Source organism: Poeciliopsis prolifica, unplaced genomic scaffold (assembly GCF_027474105.1).
Source record: "Poeciliopsis prolifica strain line A6 unplaced genomic scaffold, Auburn_PproV2 SCAFFOLD041, whole genome shotgun sequence".
Taxonomy (NCBI): domain Eukaryota; kingdom Metazoa; phylum Chordata; class Actinopteri; order Cyprinodontiformes; family Poeciliidae; genus Poeciliopsis; species Poeciliopsis prolifica.
Window position 1 is genome coordinate 238,164 of NW_026562416.1, and position 20,840 is coordinate 259,003.

At 46.6% G+C, this 20,840-nt stretch overlaps 1 protein-coding gene and 1 long non-coding RNA gene across 4 annotated transcripts in view; both read right to left on the reverse strand.

Annotated features, from left to right (window-relative positions):
* pleca (plectin a) overlaps positions 1–20,840 on the reverse strand; it is a 62,855-nt gene that overhangs the window by 37,701 nt on the left and 4,314 nt on the right. The gene's annotated exons all lie outside the window — the stretch shown is intronic.
* On the reverse strand, positions 18,912–20,540 carry LOC129375824 (uncharacterized). Its single transcript, XR_008607673.1, has 2 exons — positions 19,981–20,540; positions 18,912–19,017 (listed from the first exon to the last, which is right to left on the reverse strand). It is a non-coding gene; the product is annotated as an uncharacterized LOC129375824 (long non-coding RNA).

Sequence of the window (20,840 nt, forward strand, 5' to 3'; positions counted from 1 at the left end):
ATGAGCCGCGCCCAAAGTCTGGATCACAGAGGATCCATTCAGAGCCGGAGCTGGATCTGCTCTCCGTCCAGAACCGATCCAGCAGCGGCTCCATTATGACCCACAAGCAGCTGCATGGCTGAGGGTTCATGAAACCAACTGACCTTACTGGGTCCAGTTAAACCAAACTGGTTCTGGACCAGCTGAAGCTCCGCTCATCAAGAGTCGCTGAACTTAGTTTGTGTTTTGGTTGATGGTTGAATTACCAGAGACAAAATGCTTCCAGACCTGCTAGTCTGGGATTAACGCTCTAATCCAGGGGGATTGAGCTCAGCAGCACTGAATCAAACCCGACCCGGTTCTGATCCAAAGCGTCGTAGAGATCCACAACCAGATCCAGAACCAGGCTAATGAATGTGGCTTCCTGGCCGGATTAAAGATAATCAGACTTAATGCTGAGACAAACAAACCTCCTGATCCTCAGAGACTTTAACTCTAAACCATTAAAACCAGTCTGACTCTAAACCATTAAAACCAGTCTGACTCTAAACCATTGAAACCAGTCTGACTCTAAACCATTAAAACCAGTCTGACTCTAAACCATTAAAACCAGTCTGACTCTAAACCATTGTAACCAGTCTGACTCTAAACCATTAAAACCAGTCTGACTCTAAACCATTGAAACCAGTCTGACTCTAAACCATTAAAACCAGTCTGACTCTAAACCATTAAAACCAGTCTGACTCTAAACCATTAAAACCAGTCTGACTCTAAACCATTAAAACCAGTCTGACTCTAAACCATTGAAACCAGTCTGACTCTAAACCATTGAAACCAGTCTGACTCTAAACCATTAAAACCAGTCTGACTCTAAACCATTGAAACCAGTCTGACTCTAAACCATTAAAACCAGTCTGACTCTAAACCATTAAAACCAGTCTGACTCTAAACCATTAAAACCAGTCTGACTCTAAACCATTAAAACCAGTCTGACTCTAAACCATTAAAACCAGTCTGACTCTAAACCATTAAAACCAGTCTGACTCTAAACCATTGAAACCAGTCTGACTCTAAACCATTAAAACCAGTCTGACTCTAAACCATTGAAACCAGTCTGACTCTAAACCATTAAAACCAGTCTGACTCTAAACCATTAAAACCAGTCTGACTCTAAACCATTGAAACCAGTCTGACTCTAAACCATTAAAACCAGTCTGACTCTAAACCATTGAAACCAGTCTGACTCTAAACCATTAAAACCAGTCTGACTCTAAACCATTAAAACCAGTCTGACTCTAAACCATTGAAACCAGTCTGACTCTAAACCATTGAAACCAGTCTGACTCTAAACCATTAAAACCAGTCTGACTCTAAACCATTGAAACCAGTCTGACTCTAAACCATTGAAACCAGTCTGACTCTAAACCATTAAAACCAGTCTGACTCTAAACCATTAAAACCAGTCTGACTCTAAACCATTAAAACCAGTCTGACTCTAAACCATTGAAACCAGTCTGACTCTAAACCATTGAAACCAGTCTGACTCTAAACCATTAAAACCAGTCTGACTCTAAACCATTAAAACCAGTCTGACTCTAAACCATTGAAACCAGTCTGACTCTAAACCATTAAAACCAGTCTGACTCTAAACCATTAAAACCAGTCTGACTCTAAACCATTAAAACCAGTCTGACTCTAAACCATTAAAACCAGTCTGACTCTAAACCATTGAAACCAGTCTGACTCTAAACCATTGAAACCAGTCTGACTCTAAACCATTGAAACCAGTCTAACTCTAAACCATTAAAACCAGTCTGACTCTAAACCATTAAAACCAGTCTGACTCTAAACCATTAAAACCAGTCTGACTCTAAACCATTAAAACCAGTCTGACTCTAAACCATTAAAACCAGTCTGACTCTAAACCATTAAAACCAGTCTGACTCTAAACCATTAAAACCAGTCTGACTCTAAACCATTGAAACCAGTCTGACTCTAAACCATTGAAACCAGTCTAACTCTAAACCATTAAAACCAGTCTAACTCTAAACCATTGAAACCAGTCTGACTCTAAACCATTAAAACCAGTCTGACTCTAAACCATTAAAACCAGTCTGACTCTAAACCATTAAAACCAGTCTGACTAAACCATTACAGAAGCAGGAAGCATCAGACCTGAGGCGTTTCCAGCTGAACTCGCCGCCCAGCAGGTGGCGCTGTCTTCCCTGTACAGTTCATGTCTGTTGCCGGAGCGTTAGCGGTTAGCGAACCAGCGCTAACCGCATCATGCAGGTTCAGCTTTGGCTGGTTTATATTATTTGATGATCATTTTTCTGGTTACATGATGCATCAAACCATATCAGATGCTTTGTCCACCTCATCAGACAGTTGATGAGAATCTCATCCCACAAACTAAATCAGTTTCTGTGACTCTATTAAAACTGGACACAGAAATGTTAGAGCTGCTAAAGCTACATTAGCAGCATAGAATTCAATCTGTTGCTCATCCTGCAGGGCCGGTCCAAGGCTGCATGAGGCCCGGGGCAGAACCTGACTGGGGCAGAACCTGACTGTTGGGGCAGAACCTGACTGTTGGGGCAGAACCTGACTGTTGGGGCAGAACCTGACTGTGGGGCAGAACCTGACTGTGGGGCAGAACCTGACTGGGGCAGAACCTGACTGTTGGGGCAGAACCTGACTGTTGGGGCAGAACCTGACTGGGGCAGAACCTGACTGTTGGGGCAGAACCTGACTGTTGGGGCAGAACCTGACTGTTGGGGCAGAACCTGACTGTTGGGGCAGAACCTGACTGTTGGGGCAGAACCTGACTGGGGCAGAACCTGACTGTTGGGGCAGAACCTGACTGTTGGGGCAGAACCTGACTGTTGGGGCAGAACCTGACCGTTGGGGCAGAACCTGACTGTGGGGCAGAACCTGATTGGGGCAGAACCTGACTGTTGGGGCAGAACCTGACTGTTGGGGCAGAACCTGACTGTTGGGGCAGAACCTGACTGTTGGGGCAGAACCTGACTGGGGCAGAACCTGACTGTTGGGGCAGAACCTGACTGTTGGGGCAGAACCTGACTGGGGCAGAACCTGACTGTTGGGGCAGAACCTGACTGTGGGGCAGAACCTGACTGGGGCAGAACCTGACTGTTGGGGCAGAACCTGACTGTGGGGCAGAACCTGACTGTTGGGGCAGAACCTGACTGTTGGGGCAGAACCTGACTGTTGGGGCAGAACCTGACTGGGGCAGAACCTGACTGTGGGGCAGAACCTGACTGGGGCAGAACCTGACTGTTGGGGCAGAACCTGACTGTGGGGCAGAACCTGACTGGGGCAGAACCTGACTGTTGGGGCAGAACCTGACTGTGGGGCAGAACCTGACTGGGGCAGAACCTGACTGTTGGGGCAGAACCTGACTGTGGGGCAGAACCTGACTGGGGCAGAACCTGACTGTTGGGGCAGAACCTGACTGTGGGGCAGAACCTGACTGGGGCAGAACCTGACTGTTGGGGCAGAACCTGACTGTGGGGCAGAACCTGACTGGGGCAGAACCTGACCGTTGGGGCAGAACCTGACTGTGGGGCAGAACCTGATTGGGGCAGAACCTGACTGTTGGGCAGAACCTGACTGTTGGGGCAGAACCTGACTGTTGGGGCAGAACCTGACTGTTGGGGCAGAACCTGACTGGGGCAGAACCTGACTGTTGGGGCAGAACCTGACTGTTGGGGCAGAACCTGACTGTTGGGGCAGAACCTGACTGTTGGGGCAGAACCTGACTGTTGGGGCAGAACCTGACTGTTGGGGCAGAACCTGACTGTTGGGGCAGAACCTGACTGGGGCAGAACCTGACTGTGGGCAGAACCTGACTGTTGGGGCAGAACCTGACTGTTGGGCCCCTCTTGCTGCTAAAACATCAGAACCTCTAGCAGCTTCTGTTGGATTTAATCTGGGAGATTAAAGTAGATTAACTGGCCAACCTGAAAACTATCAGCTCTAATTACAGTTTATTAATTTATATTTGTCAACAAACTCAGCATCAGGTTGTTGCTATGGTAACAAAACAGTTTGAACTTTTACAAAGTAAACTTAGCAGCTCCTTAAAATCTTACATTTAAATGTTAAAGAATTTAAAATATTTTAATTTATGCTGAAACCATTAAATCAACTTCAACAGCATTGATCATCTCAATAAATAAATGTTACATTTCTGAGTTAAAATATGATCATTTATGGGCCGAAGGAGCCGCTGCCTTAATGTGGATTAAACACAAGTGCAAATAATTAATATTCATTTGAATTTGTATTTTGTGATCAGATGTTTTTCAGACTAGCTGTGGATTAAATATTGTTTCACTGGTGATGTTCTCTGTTACATTTAATTACCCAGTAATATGTTTGCATTTCCTGTTTACTTCACATCTTTCATTGTAAGAACATGGTGGACCATCTGCTGGGCTCAGCAGGTTTCTGGGGAAACTCTGTGACCAATTGGTAACTGGCTGCAGGTCGCGCTGCAGGTCGTGCTGCAGGTCGTGCTGCAGGTCGTGCTGCAGGTCGCGCTGCGGATCAGCCGGAAGGTTTGTTGTGAAACACTCCTCACCTTACGGCCATCATGTGACGATCCAGGAGCTTTTTATAAACCTGGCTCCACACTCAATCCCTTTTCCCTACTTTCACCCTCCACCCTGGAGCAAAGGCACCTTGTAGCTGCCGCTAGCAGCTAACAGCCAGCAGCTAACAGCTAGTAGCAGCTCAAGCTGCAGGCAGAGCTGCTGCAAATGCAAACAAACCTGCAGCTGAGAAAAGAGAAAAAGCTGTGCTCTCAGTGTTTGATCTGAAGAGCAGCTGGAGGCTCAGAGAGCACAAACACCTAGACGTCATGCTAACATCAAGCTAACATCAAGCTAACATCATGCTGCTCTGCAGGGAGCTAGCACAATGTCAGGGCAGGAACACAGCAGTAGGAACCTCAGAGCAGCAGCTGGTGCTGCCCATCAAACTGAGAAATGTTATGAGAAGAAAACATCTCAGCAGCATCAGCCAGGGTCAGAGGTCAGAGTCTGAACCTCAGAGAAACAACCAGTGATCCACCTCTGACTCTACAGGTTAAAGGTTAATGGTAACTAAAATGTTAGCTGGACGGACCCATAAAGTGCTAAGTATGAAGATTTCCATTAGCTGCAATTTGGTACTGAGCAGAAGCTAATGCTAAAGCACCAGATAATTTACACTGGTTCCACTTAGATATTAGGATTATAGATATTATAAGTAGATTTCTGCTGGACATGCTTTAATTTGTTTCTGTTTTAAATAAAGTTATTCGGAGAAAAAAACAGAACCCGAGGAGAGGAAGTGGACCTGCTGTGTACACAGTCTTCAAAATAAGAGCATGAATATAAACAATGGTTGACGAATTCTTAACAGTCAGAAACCAAAACACTCTGAACTTTGTCAGTCTGAAAGTTTACAAAACAGTCAAGAGAGTTAATGCTAGAACTTATCAGGAAAAGTTAGCTTAAGAGAACTAAGGTCGCTAACCAATAGAGTTAGCAAAAATGCTAAAGTGCTCAGCTATAAACTTAGTAGGAAGTTAGCAGAACCAGCAGGAAGTTAGCAGAACCAGCAGGAAGTTAGCAGAACCAGCAGGAAGTTAACAGAACCAGCAGGAAGTTAGCAGAACCAGCAGGAAGTTAACAGAACCAGCAGGAAGTGTCCGCAGTGATAAGCCAGATGTAAATTTCTGCACCTGTGGCTGCGGAGCCGCCAAACAGGTTCCTGCTTCACCTGAGCAGATGCACCTGCAGGGCGGGTCGGAACACCTGGATCAAAGTCTGACAGCAGCAACAGGTTGGGTCGGTGCGTCGCCATGACAACAGAGAAGTAGGGTTGAGCCGACCCGAGCAGAGGAACCGGCACTTACAGGGTTAACATCCGAGGAGAACCGGAAGCCGAGGGGGAGGAGGGGGGGCCGCAGCAGAGGAGGAAGAGGAGGAAGAGGAGCAGCTTACCTTCCCTCCGTCGCCGCCAGCGCCAGACGGCGACCAGGCTGACGACATGACCCAGAACCACCAGGGCCGGGAAGGCGGCGGGTCCGGCCGGCATGGGCCCGCGGTACGGAGGACGGACCCGGACGGGGAGCACTGGGAACGCTGGGTGGGGGCAGCAGCGCTGTGGGTGTGGTGCTGTCCTGCACTTTAAAACCAAAAGCCAACTTCTCTCTGACTTTAACTGTGCTGCCCTCCCCCCTCCCCCACCTGCTGCTGCCGGCCCAGTGACTCAGTCCTTCCTCCTCCTCCTCTTCCTCGCTAGTAAAACTGATCCGGAGCTCCAGGCGCGCAGCCTTGGAGCCAAAAATAAGGTTCAGTCTGTCTGGGTCCAGAGAGCCGGGCCGGACCGACTGCTGCAGGCTAAGTGCACAGGTTAATAATACATGAGACACACACACACCTACACACACCTACACACACACCTACACACACACCTACACACACACCTACACACACCCAGATAAGCCCAGGATCGCCTCCCAGGAATCCGGCTTAACGACCTGCAGATGATCCAAATATTCCGACCAGAACCTGCGTCATAACCACAGCTCACTGCGCAGCTAAGTGCTTCCTTGTGTTCAGAACCAGAACCAGTGTTCACTAACGATGATGAGGTTTTGGACCGGTGCAGTTCCTGACCGTCTCTGGTTCCGACGACTTTCCTCTCGGCTTGTAAATTTACACCTTCAAAAACTAACAGCAGTAATTTATTCACCCTGACACAGAAAAACACTTTATTTTCAGTAGTTTTTACAACATTTATAAAAGTCCAAAATACTTAGCTAGCATGCTAGCCAAATACGTAGCTAGCATGCTAGTGTGCAATCTCAATATTTAACTTGCTAGCTAAATATTTGTTTGAAGATAAATGTTAAGTTTTGAAACAGAAAACTTATTTTTTCTCATTGAATATTTAATTTTCAACCAGCTAAATATTCAGCTGGCTGATGAATAAAGCCATGACATTTATAACTTCTGCCTCAGAAGTCAGAACCGGGTCAGATGAACCAAGGAAACGTCAGAAACCCGACCCCAGCCGTGTTACGTCACACCTCTGCGACCTCACAGGTCAACCTGAAAGGTCACATGACAGGAAGACCCGCCCACTTCAATATTTACAGAAAATAACCAGGTATCTAATTCATGAAATGGAATGCAAATGTTGATCCAGCAGCTGCAGCTCTGCAGAAACATGCCCACATCACCACCCCTCCGCCACCGTGCTGGTCAGCCTGACCTGACCTGTCTGGTTCCCTCCGCCGTCTCTGAGGCTTTCTGGTCATTTCTGAGCTTCACTCTCTGACCTTGGAATTAATCTGCTGAGGATTGACATTGCTGGGAAGTTCTGATGAACTTCAGAAGGAGATGACCTTTGACCCCCCCAAGTCATTGCTGATGTCTTCCCACCCTGGTTTTGCAGAGCAGCAACCGATCACCTGGTGATCAGGAATCAATGATGTGAGGCTGATAGTTTGTTACTTTCTGTCTTGATTCCAGCAGAAACAGTGAGGAGGAGTTTCTGTTTCTGCCTTTGGTTCTGGTTCTGGTTCCTCCTGTGCAGTCGGGCCGAGTCTCAGAGGAAACCAGATGATCTGTTTGTGACTCAGAAAGGAAGCTGCAGAAAACTCCAGGAAAGTAAGCGGCTTTTCGAAGAGATGGGTGTTAAAATGCTCCAGGCGCAGTAAATCTGAAATGTCAGCAGCAGGTGGGGGAGGGGGGAGCAGATGTGGAAAAACTCTCTGAGTGGGCGGGGCCCGGCCCACTCCCACTGCCAGGATCCCCACTGAAGCTCAAGATGTTCAGAAAAACCATAGATCCCAAATCTGAGTCGTTCAGACGAACAAGAAGCAGAAAGAGAGCAGAGAACCGGGCCGAACCGGGCCGACCCGGCTGGGAATAATGCACAACACTGCAGCAGTGATGCAGGCAGAGAACCGGGCCGAACCGGGCCGACCCGGCTGGGAATAATGCACAACACTGCAGCAGTGATGCAGGTTCCTCCCAGCATGCGGCGGCTGCAGTCAGACCTACCGTCCGGCTTGGCGTGGCAGAAGCAGCAGCGCAGATCCATCGTCTCTCTGGAGGAAGCAGAACTGAGCCGGAGCCGCTCTGACCTCACGACATTGTTCGGATCAGAACCGGGGGGGCGTGGAGGGGGAGGATGGGAGGGGGGCAGTCAGCTTTTCCTCTGGAAACATTTCTCTGATTCTCATGTGTGCCAGCGCAGCTGGACCGGCGCCACGGCTTGAGCCACCCTGGCTCACATTTTCTTACAAAGAGCGGAAAACAGATTTAAAGCGGCGGCGCTCTGAGGTCCAAACATCAGAACCGGAACCAGGGGAGGACGGGCTCTACCAGAAACAACCTGACTAAATGACTGTCAAACCGGGCTCAGCTCCCAGAGTTTGGGTCGGAACCAGGCTGAGTCCGTCAAAATAATGTTAGTGTTTATAATGACACCTTCAGACAGATTAAAGCTCCGTGTTTTTATCGGGTCAGAACCGCCGTCCCTTCAGAATCGTCCCAAACCTCCAGATAAATGACATGCAGCAGTTAGATCTGCCGTCAGGCGGTACAGTCCGACGGTCTCCTAGCAACAAGCACTTTGCAGCAGTGACTGCCATAAAGCGAAGCAGAACATCAGCCTGAAGCGAGTCGGGTCAGAACGGAGGCGGCGCCGCCGAGCCAGTCGGTACCGAGACAAACATGGTGGCGAGTTCGTAGCGGGAGGGAAAGAGAAGCGGCCCAAACAAAGTCCGGATGGAAGATGTCCGCCGAGCCGTTTAAAAGCCGAGAAATGAACAAATTTCAAATGAGTCAGAATTTTACACAAAACGTTCAAACGTAATTTTTTAAACTCGGCACTCGACCCAACTCAGATGAACCAATCCCTGAGCTGTGGAGGCTGAGTCATGCTGCGGGCTCAGACTGAAACTAAATATTTCATCGTTTTTTATCACAGTCCTTCAAATGATTTCTGCAGATCCTACCAACTGGTCCAGAGGTCAGAGGTCAGCCTCTGATCTCTGCTGCACCAACATTCCCACCAGCAGCCGTACTGGGAACCAGTGGAGGCGTTTGAACAGGACGACTGGAGCCGAGCAGGATCCCTGAGGAGTGATATGTTCTGATCAGAACCAGACCCAGATCAGAACCAGATCAGAACCAGAGCTGGAATGAAAACTATTCCAGACGGTTTTCATCCACAGGCTGCGCCCGTCTGAGGAACGACAGCAATCTGGGAACCGGGTCGGACCAGAACCCACACATACACACACCTCTGGTGTGAACTCCGGGCCGATCCCAACCTGTTTCTGTCAGCGAAAACAGCTCCAACCGTTTCTTATCGGGTCATCAGTCAGAACCGGGTCAGTTTCTCTGAACCCCAACATTCAGCAAACCGACGTGACATCTGAATAGTGCGGCATGCATTTCCTGTGATTGCTCCAAGGGTCACTACTAGTCAAACTCGGTTCATGGAGAAGGACTGGCTGGACGGGACGCTTTGGATCAGAGCTCATTCATGAGTTAGAATGGCCTAGTCAAAGTCCAGATGTGAATCTAACAGACTCACTGAATATTCTTGAAACATTTAAACCAGAAGACCTGCAGCCAGCAGGTTCCACCGAGTTGTGATTCAAATACCTGCCACACCTTTCAGACCACAAATGTATGTACAAATCGCACAAAATCGTTAAATAATCATCTTTCACTTTATGATTGAACTACACCATTCTGCTCCATCTCATAAAAATACAATAAAATACTTTGAGTCGGATTAAAATGTGAAAAAAGGAAGGTGTGAATATTTGTAGATGTACAAAACGCTGAGTCAGCAGAACTAAACTCGGTGACTTGAGTGAGTCTCAGTTAGCTGACAGGAACCACAGTCCTGAACGGAGCGCGCTCAGTAAGGACGCCGGAGGAAAACCAAGATGGCGGAACCTGATGGTCCTCAGGGTGCCGGCTCAGCGGCGCACAGACTCAGCGCCACTTTTAAAGGAGCAGAAAAACATTTCACTGATGAACGACGGAGCAGGAAGCGTTCAGCTTTTAACAGCTTTGACCTTGAAATGGAGAACAGTGACATCTAGTGGCAGCATCTGCAGATTGCAGCCAACTGAGCAGCTCAAGTTTTTACAACCTGATTAGAAATCTTGTTTCTGTCAAAAAATCCTAATGAATGATTTGGATTCATTAGGCCAGAGAGGCCTGTGATGAGACGTAAAGACAAAAAGCTCCTGAAGCAGGAACTCTCCAGGGAACGCGGCTAAGATGGCCGACAGAGAGCAGCTAACGGAAGCAGGCGAGACGCAGAGTGACGGTCCCAGGAAACTCCGGCTGCAGCTTCAGGATGGGAAACTCTGCAGAAGAAGAAGACTGAAAGCGAGGAAGGAAACGTGACCGCTGCAGTGAGTCATCAGAACCGCTGACAGGGCGTGGCCGGTCCGGTATGCCTGCTGCCAAGGCAACGGACACACCACAGAAACATGAGCACACACACGACAGCGACACCATCAACACACACATGGAAGTGAGACTGAGTCACAGAACCTAAATATATCCAAAACCCTCCTGAGAAAAATACCCAACAGACGAGAAGTAAAACCTAAAGTTATTTCTGCTTCTCAGCCTGGAACTGAACATCAAGTCATGATTTACAGCAGCTGCTTCAACCAAAAACTGTTCATTCTGAATTCACCAGAACATCATGCAGAAAACCTGCCAGGTTTCATCATCCATCAGCAGCCGCAAGGCGATCCGGACCGGACCGGACCGGACCGGACCGGACCGCAAGACCTGCCATGATTACTGCACTACATTACACTTAAAGCAAAACCGTCTGTTGATGAAGAACCGAGTTCCTAATGTTGAACTGAACCAAAGGATGAATGAATGGATGAATGAATGAATGAATGAATGAATGGGTTTCATCAGTGAAAACCTCTAATGGTGCCCAAGCTGCACTTTGGACACCAAATATTAGCTAATACGAGCAAAGCCGTGTCTTAGCTACACCTGCTAATGGTCAACAGAAAATTAACCAAAACATGTGAACAAAATAGCTACAACTAGCCGTTCATCTAAACTAGCTAACATATGTTCTAGCTACTATTAGTAAATGAACAATTAGCTAAAAAGTAGCAAACTGAAAATGGTTAGCATGACGCAACAAAAACAGACCGTATTTTTATTTCTTTCTTTTTTTTTTAGGGTTAGGTTAATTTCTAAGACAGTTTGGTAGTAACAAGGCCAAGGCAAATAGAAGTGAAGAAACCAAAATTGTTACAAGAATATTCAAACTCACTCAGTCAAATCCTTCAAATTTAAATGACTTTGAGCTACAAGAATTAACTGAACTACAAATTAAATTGGATCATTTTTACATTAATAAGAGTAAAGGAGCCTTCATTAGATCACTGAGAAAATGGTTAGAAGGAGAACAAAACACTCATTACTTTTTTAATCTAGAAAAACATAATTCGATCAATAACTCTATTAGCAGGCTAAAGATTAACAATGCTGTTACAGATAACCTTGATGATATAGCTAGATATTGTAGTTCCTTCTACGAATCTCTTTATCTCTCTAACTTCTGTCAAGTTTCAGCTGATGCCCTGATGATCAATTTATCAGTTAGTCAAATTTCTGATAGTGAACGGGAATGTTGTGATGAATCGATCTCTCTACAAGAGATTGAGGACGCCATCTCACATCTCAAAATGAACAAATCCCCCGGAATCGATGGCCTGAGTGCTGAGTTTTACAAACACTTTCTGGTCGACCTCGCTCCCTTTCTTTTGCAGGTTTTTAATGAAAGTATAGAAAACGGTTCACTCCCTACAACCCTCACTCAGGGTTTAACCACTCTGATACCGAAACCAAATAAAGATCCTTTACTTCTAGATAATTGGCGTCCCATTTGTCTTCTTAACAATGATTACAAAATTTTTGCACTAGTTGTGGCTAAAAGGCTCAAATCTGTCCTTCATTCAATTATTGATGAAACTCAATCCGGATTTATGAAAAATAGGCATATTACTAATAATATAAGGTTTGTTCTGGATATTTTAGATTACCCTGATCTTGTTTGTGATAATGGTTTTATTTTATTTCTAGACTTCTATAAAGCATTTGATACGGTCGAACATGAGTTTATCTTTCAGAGTCTAAATAAATTTGGGTTTGGGAAATTCTTTACTTCTGTCGTTAAAACCTTTTACCAAAACAGCAACAGCTCCATCAAATTCAAAAACAGCTCCTCTCCTAGATTCAACCTCTGCAGAGGAATCAGACAGGGCCGCCCGTCTCCATATTTGTTCCTTTTACTGCTCAACTTCTGGCCGATCATATTAAAACTGGCCTTTAAAAGGCATCACTGTTGCTAATAAAGTGGTTACTCTAACACAACTGGCAGATGATGCTACTTTGAAAAGATCAGAGCCAAATCTCTTTCAGGAGATTGATACTTTCTCCAAAGCTTCGGCTTTTTCTCTTAACCTTAAAAAATGTGAGATAATGGGCATTAAGGACTGATCCATCGCCTCAATTGAAGCTACGGCAGTTAAGAATGAGGTTGTTTATTTAGGTAAAAGCATCAGGAAGGATCAAATAGAAAGAAGCTCTCTAAACTTCAACCCTAATTCTAAAGACTAGAAAAAGACTCAGTCAGTGGTTGGTTAGAAAGGCTGCAGGCCTCCAGACTCATTAATGCTGAACAATCGTTACACATTGACAATAAAAGTGAGAAGGAAATTAACAAACTGCTTTTCAACTTTATATGAAAAATAAGACTCACTATATTAAAAGTTTACTCTATTGAATTCATATTAAAATGGAGGACTTAACTGTTTATCTTTCTCCATCTTGAATAATATTTTTAAAATAAATTGGATCCGTAATTTTTTTAATTCTCCAGCGTCATTCTGGAATATTATACCTTTCCATATTTTCTCTAAATTCGGTGGTCTAAATTTCTTTTTAACTTGTAATTTTGATATAACGAAGCTACCAATTAAACTCTCTAACTTTCATCTGCAGGCCGTTTTATCCTGGTTATTCATCTACAAGCACAGCTTTTCTCCTCTCCAGTATTTTGATAATAAGGACATTTTATTTGAGAAGAAACTGTTTTTGATTCCTGGTTTAATCGTAACATTGTTCTGGTTGACCAGTTGTTTCACAGTGATGGTCTGTTGTTGACTTATGAGGAATTTCTGTGTAAATTCAGTTTTCCTGTCTCTCCTGGGGAATATGCAAAAGTTTTTGGTGCCATTTCTACAAAGATCTGTATGCTATTCAGGCAGGAGCCGAGAGTCGATTTCAGTCTCCTTTTCTATCTCCTATACATTCTCCTGTTGGTAAAATATGTCTGAATCCTTTTCCTCGTAACAATAATAAGTGGATCAGATCCCTGTTTCTGAAGGACGTGACCTCTGTCCCTGTGGTTGTCCATTATTGGAATCGCTTTTGTTTTACTCTGTCTTGGAAATTTATCTGGCTGCTCCCTAATCACTTTCTTCTCACTAACAAGGTGAAAGAAGTTTCTTTTAAACTCATTCACCGAATCTACCCCATTAAAGTTTATCTAAAGAAATTCAATCCTAACATTGATGTGAATTGTTCCTTCTGTGACGTTTGCCCAGAGTCGCTCACTCATTTGTTCTGGTTGTGTCCTCATTCTAAAGTCTTTTGGCAACATCTTTGTAACTTTATTGATTACAAAATATCAACAGGCTTTCAGTTATATTGGGAAAACGTCTTATTCATATTTCAGCCAAATGGAGGAATGAATGTGAAAAGTTTCCTTATCAATTTAATAATTATTAAGGCTAAATTTCATCTACATAAATGCAAATTTTTGAAGAAAAAAACAAACTTTTCTGTTTTTTTAATTGAACTTAAACATTATTTATTAACAATTCAATCCTCAACCAACCAGAGAGCAGAGTCAACAATATGGGCTTGAAATCAACTTGGACTTTTGGATTACCTCTTAAATTAATATTCTGTAATGTCATTCTCTTATTTCATCTGATGCTCCCCCTGGTCAAGTATTATTATTGTTTGACTGTGTTATGTTCACAATACAATTGTATTGTTGTTTATTGGAATAAATAAAGTTAAAAAAAAAAAACAGACCGCATTATGACCTTTAGCTTAGAGGAAAACTGCGTCACACAGAGAGACGCAGTTAAGGGTGCGGCCCGCTAGGGGGCGATGCTATTTCACACTGAGAAACACTGACGTTATGACGGAACCGGAGGGAGGAATCTAAACCTGCTGGGGAAGATTTAGCATGTTATGGGGACACAACAGCACAAACAGCCACCAGATGACGCTTGTTCTTCACTCCAGTTTGACTTCTGGAGATCTTTGTTGTGTTCAGGAGCCAATATGGCTTCCTGCCTGCAACTTTCACCTCAGTTTCCCAGACAATTAGCAACTGGATTGTCCAGAAAACATAACGAGCTTCTGACTCCTCCCAGGCTGCAGGACTCAGCGCTCTGCTTCCCAACGCTGCAATCACAAACATTCTCGTTCCTGAAGAAGAAAACGCTCCGATGTTGAGGTTTCTGAGCAAACTGCAGGATTCAAACCGCCGTCAACAGCAGCAACAAGCGGTGTCCCCATATCTTCCCCAGAAGTTCTTACTGATGCTGCGTTCTGTTTCACTTTACAGCAATCACTGCTGCAAAGTGCCACGTTTGTTGCTAGGAGACGGTTTGTACCGCATCACGCTCCGGTTGATTCCAGCGTGGAACAGATGAGGTTTCTACCTGAACCTGCAAGTTGTGATCCAGACGCTAATCTGGAGCAGATTATTCATTCGCAGGTGAAGAAGAACAAGAAGAAACCCTGCAGCTCATTAATCCCTCACATGAGTTTCTGGATTATAATAATCTGGTTTAATGACATCAACGTATAAACTGCTTTCACAGAAAGCTATTTGTTCAGCCAGCTAATCGCCTAGCCTGCAGCTAATCACCTAGCCTGCAGCTAATCGCCTAGCCTGCAGCTAATCGCCTAGCCTGCAGCTAATCGCCTAGCCTGCATCTAATCTCCTAGCCTGCAGCCATCAGATGACCGAGCAGCTCTGACTCAGGAGAGATGAGGACATTTCGAACCGACAGACTTTGTTGCCTGTCAGATGTTTGCTGGGCTGCATGTTAGGGAGTGAAAGGGTTAGGGTTGGGTAGGGGTTGAGCCAACCCTAAAGGGTTGAGCACACTTCCTGTCTTCCTGAACATTTGCAACTTCGATGGATCAGCTCAGGTCGTTTCTTGTAGTTTCCATCATGATGCCTGGGCAAAATGCATGCCACACTTTTCAGATTTTTGTTTTTAAAGATAAAACCAGCTTCCTGTTGATTTATCACATAAAATTCCACTAAAATAAAGATCTGTCAGGTGCCAGACGGGTTTGGCTCTGAATTATAATTGTTTGTATTTTTAAGAACAGAATAACTAAAACCTGAGATGAGGAAAGTTCTGTTCGTCTGGTTCTATGGGTTTGGTTCTGTCCAGAACCGCCTGCAGATCCAGTTCAGTTCTCAGAGGAAGAGAAAGAGAGACGTGACGAAGGTGACAGGTCAGCCCAGAACCTCTGGCTAGACCTCACAGGTCTGCCAGAACCGGGCCCAACAGAACCAGCGATGGTAAAACTGGAGCTGAACATCATGAAAACAACAGAAAGAGCCAGAAATGTTCTCCTGCTGCTACGCCGCCCCCTGGTGGCCGCTGCCGGAACTGAAGGCAGAACCACCGGCTGGACCGGATCCCGTCCTCCAGTAGAACCCAAAGACTGCAGCCGAGGAAGAGATCCAGTCGGATCACTTTAATGGATCCGACTGGATCCACCGTGGCTGACAGACGACCGAACAGAACCAAGATGGAGCAGCCTTTGACTGGACCAGATGGTCCATTTGTACTCCAGCTGGACCCAAACCGGGTCAGAACAGAACCAGGAGCCTCCACAACAGAACGGCCAAGTGAAAATCCAGCCATGAATCATCTGAAAGCCTGAGGTGTGACCTGATGATGTTCATCTGATTTGAAGACAAGCCACACTTTTCAGATTTTATCCATGAATCGATCTGATTGGCTCGTCACATTACAGGCAGAACCGGGTTCTGTTCAGGTCCAACGGGGTCAGAACGGGCTCTGGTTCTGCTCAGGCTGCTGCTGTCACAGCAGCTGACTTAGAACACAACCCAGAGGATTTGGGTCGAGGCCGGAACCGGGTCAGCCGGAACCGGGTCAGCCGGAACCGGGTCGCCCCACATAGACTAAGGAAAGGCCAACCTGTTTGCTCAGCAACCAGAACCGAGCCATTATCCTGACCCAAGATGGAGCTCAGCAAGGTTGTGATCTGATTCTGGACAGAACTCCAGATTACCGGTTCTGAGCCTCCAGAACCGAGTCGGACAGGTCTGCAGTGTTTTGGGCTGCTCAGTGAAGTGTGCCACTTTGGTTCTGTTGGGAAACATTCTGAGCCAGGCGGACCGAGCCTCAGAACCAGAATCATGAACCGTCCTCTGGAGCCGACCCGATTCTGACCCGGTTCCAGTTCTATCAGCTTAGCTGGTCCAGAACTTAGATTTCAAAATAAAAGCCAGTCTATTGAGACAGAAACTCAGCTGCTAACAGCCTGGGTGGACCTAGCCCCGCCTTCAAGGCGCAGCTCCTCCCCCACTCAGCTCCTTCAGACTAGCCGGCAGCAATTAGCAACCAGCTGCTGAGCTCAGAGTGACTCTGGTAAAACCACTAAAGGGTTAATAGAGGAGCCATGTTGCATGACTTCCTGGAGGCGGAGCTTCTTAAAGAGACAGACGCCCAATTTCAGTTATGAAGCTGCACTGATTTTATATAGAAAACATTTTTATAACAATTTATAACTGGTTGAAACGTAGTTACTATGGAAACACAATGCTGGCCCTTTAAGAGGTCAGTCAGAACCGGAACCATCTCTGGTCCTTAAAGCTTTCTGCATTCCACTCACTAATCTGTAAATAATCTGGACATTCATCAAAGCCGCCATGTTTGCTCTACTGCTGCGTCTGAAGCCCCCATGCTGTCACCCTGGCAACACGCCAGCCGCGCTGCACCATCAGTCGCATTCAGTGTCGCATGCTGCAGCAGGATCAGCTGCAGCAGGATCAGCTGCAGCAGGATCAGCTGCAGCAGGATCAGCCGCAGCAGGATCAGCTGCAGCAGGATCAGCTGCAGCAGGATCAGCTGCAGCAGGATCAGCTGCAGCAGGATCAGCCGCAGGGAGGGGGCGTTGTGGGAAACCCAGCCCGTACCTTTAAGAGAGCTGATCTCATGCTGGATGGAGCGGGCGGGGTCCATGTCCTCCGGACCGGCTCTGTGGTTCTGACCGGTCCTGGTTCTGCTGCTGCTGCTCAGCCGTGGCTCTGATGGAGTCAGCAGGGTGGAGAGCAAACCTCCTCCCCCCTCCCCGGCCTGCTGCTGCCCCGCCTACAGGAGGGGGGGCGGGGGGAGGCGGGGGGAGGGCTGCGTCTCTGAGCATCAGCCAATGAACTGGCAGAATCGGAATCACATGATCAGCATCTGAAATGTGCAGAATTATTTTTATTTCATTCCAGAATAACAGAGATAATCTCTGGGATTATTTGATCAGTTTGGAGCTTTTGAGCAATTTGACAGATTTAATCTGAGTTCATGATTGATCAACTTCCATGGACCGGACCCAGCAGAACCATCAGAACCAGCGCCACACCTTGGGTCGTTCTCACACCTGGAAGTCTCCATCAGATTATTTCAAATTATTTTGAAATGCTTCTTCATCTTCATCACTACTCTTCCTCATCTTGACAGGAATCAGTTTTATCTCCAAATAGAAAATGGATCAATAATCAATGAGGATCCAGTTTCAGCTGCACCAGAGCCCCCAGTAACAAACCAGTAACATTTGCACTGTTACTGGTTTGGCCTGAGCTGGCAGTCTGGACTCCAGTTTGGACCGGACCGGACCGGACTGGACCGGACCGGGACAGCTCAGGTCCATTAATGAAGAGAAGCTACCAGGTTCTGCTGCTTCATTAACTGCTGGTTTCAGTTAGCTAGTAACTAGTTAACTTAAACAGCCAGTTAACTAGTTCTGTGGTTCTGTGGTTCTGACCACAGAACCACAGAACTAGTCAGGGTAGTTCAGTTGTTAGGGTTTCAAACAGTGCATACCCAGCTAACTAGCTTGTTAACTAGTTAGCTGCAGAAAACTTTCTCCTTCCTAATGCAGATTAATGAGGATCATCATCATCACGGTTCATTGAACCAGGATTAAATTCCTCCAGATTAATAATCTGCTGTTTTCCTGCAGCAGGTTCAGGAAATGTTGAGGTGCCGCCTGCAGAACTATTTTGGAACGTCGGATTCGATTTCATGGAACTGATCCGCAGTCAGACACACTGAGCCTCCAACACGGACCATCATGCACTGCTGCTGCAGCACAGGAGAACCAGACCTGCTGCGGCTGGTTCTGCAGAACCTTCTCTGTAGACCAACAGTCAGAATAGAACCAGGATCCAAACAGCACAATGGCCTAGTCAAAGTTCAGACCTTCTGCATGTATCTCCAGAACCGGATCCCACCACCAGAACCCGGCTGTTTCTAAGTTTAATCGGAATAATCCAGGTTATTCTGATTAAAAGTTAAAGGTCAGTCAGAACCAGAGAAAAACTCAGCAGCAAACAGAACCAAGAGCTGTTTACCCAGCAGAACCTCGAGACCTGATACCAGAACCCGACCGGAACCAGAAGCCGACCAGGTCCAATAAGGCCCAGGAGAGAGAAAGTTCTGCTTCTGCAGTTCAACTCATCATGAGATCACGACGCGACACAAGAAGCAACAAACTGGCTGCACTAAACAGCAGCTTCCTGTTTAATAAAGTTTGAATTGAAGCGAATTCCTCCAGACCAGCAGGGGGCATCGAGCGCCAGATCATCCAGAACCGGACAGAATCTCTAGGAGAAAGTGGGAGAAAGGAAGAAATGTGGTTTACATTCAGAACATAAGGATATTTACCTGATACGACCTGCTGCAGACGCCCCCTACAGGCCTGGAGGATCCGTCTATTTCCTACAGGCCACCTTAGCGTTAGCATAAACCTCACTGATAAAGCCAGAAAGCAGCCTTCTGAAAATCAATAACTGATATTACATTGTGATGAGCGGCATCATCTAAATCACCTACATCCGATTATTGATCAAGTCGATTCCAGTCAACTGGGTTTGTAGACGTAAAGGAACTCAGGGTTTTAACTGCTTTTTAGTTTTCTGTTTCAGATCTGTGGTGAATAGAAGCTGAATGCTGCTTCTCTGAACCAGAACCAGAACCAGAACCAGCAGGTTGATCCAGCAGCAGCTAAAGATCTTTAATCCGTTCAGTGATTCATAAGTTAGAAACAGTTTAAAGTCTCTGAGTGAAGAACTGAAGAACCAGGTGGTGCCGATCCTCCTGGTTCTGGTCAGAACTCCAGCAGCAGGTTCTGGACCAGCAGCAGGTTCTGGACCAGCAGGAGGTTCTGGACCAGCAGCAGGTTCTGGACCAGCAGGAGGTTCTGGACCAGCAGCAGGTTCTGGACCAGCAGGAGGTTCTGGACCAGCAGCAGGTTCTGGACCATCAGAACCAGAAACAGCAGAACCAGAACAAACAGAACCATCAGAACCAGAACCAACAGAACCATCAGAACCAACAGAACCAGAACCATCAGAACTAGAGCCAACTGAACCGGGACCATCAGAACCAGCTCAAGTCCATTAGCTGTTTCATCCCTGGAGGACCAGGAATGAAACTTTGCTGTAGAATAGAACTCATCCAGACTGGCCAGAACCAGAATCAGCTCCATCTGGACCCGTTTGGCCTGGTTCCCTCCACTGCACCACGCCTCAGAGGTTCTTTCAGAACCGAGCAGAACCTCAAATTACCTTTATGTTTCTCTCTGACGTTCTCGTAGGCCCGGACAAATTCCTGCTCCTCTGGCTGGTGCTGACCCGCTTCAGGTACCGGCAGGGACATGACCCGGCTGGGTCTGGACCGGGTCTGGATCTGGATCATGCCGGGTCAGGATTCTCTCGCCTCAAACTTTCCTGTTTCAGAACCAGTTGACCCGTTTCTCCTCAGTGCTGTTAAACCCCCAGCTGTCGGCCTCTCTCTCTCTCTCTCTCTCTCACACACACACACACACACACACACACACACACACACACACACACACACACACACACACACACACACACACACACACACACACACACCCTGCCCGCTCTTAAAGGCACAGCGCCCAAAACATAGAAACACGACGGGCTGACAGAAAGCAGAGGCGGAGCAGCGAGGGGTTCTTCTACTTCCTGTTTCCAGCAGAAGCTGAATGGACACCAGCGCTGGGGAGAACCTCCAGCTGGTCCTCGAACAGACCCAGATCTATGGACTCTATACTGGGGGAGCCATGAAACCGGGTCAGAACCAGAACCTGACACCAGACGAGACAAACTCCTTCAGCTGATTTTAAACTTTCTCCCAGATCCTTGGGAGGTTCTGGTTTCTTCTTCTTCTGCAGCAGACGTGATTCGTTAGAGGAACCTGTGGTCCAGTTCCGGCTGAACAGAACCGGTCTCTGATTGTCTGGCAGTCCGGTAGACTCAGTCCTGGTCAACCAACCTGTTCTCCTCCAGGCCTGTGGGGGCGCTGCACCGAGAACCACTGACGGAAACAACACAAAAACTTCAGAACCCATAACCACAACCAGCAGCAGAACCTTTCTGACCACTGCAGATCAACGCGTGAG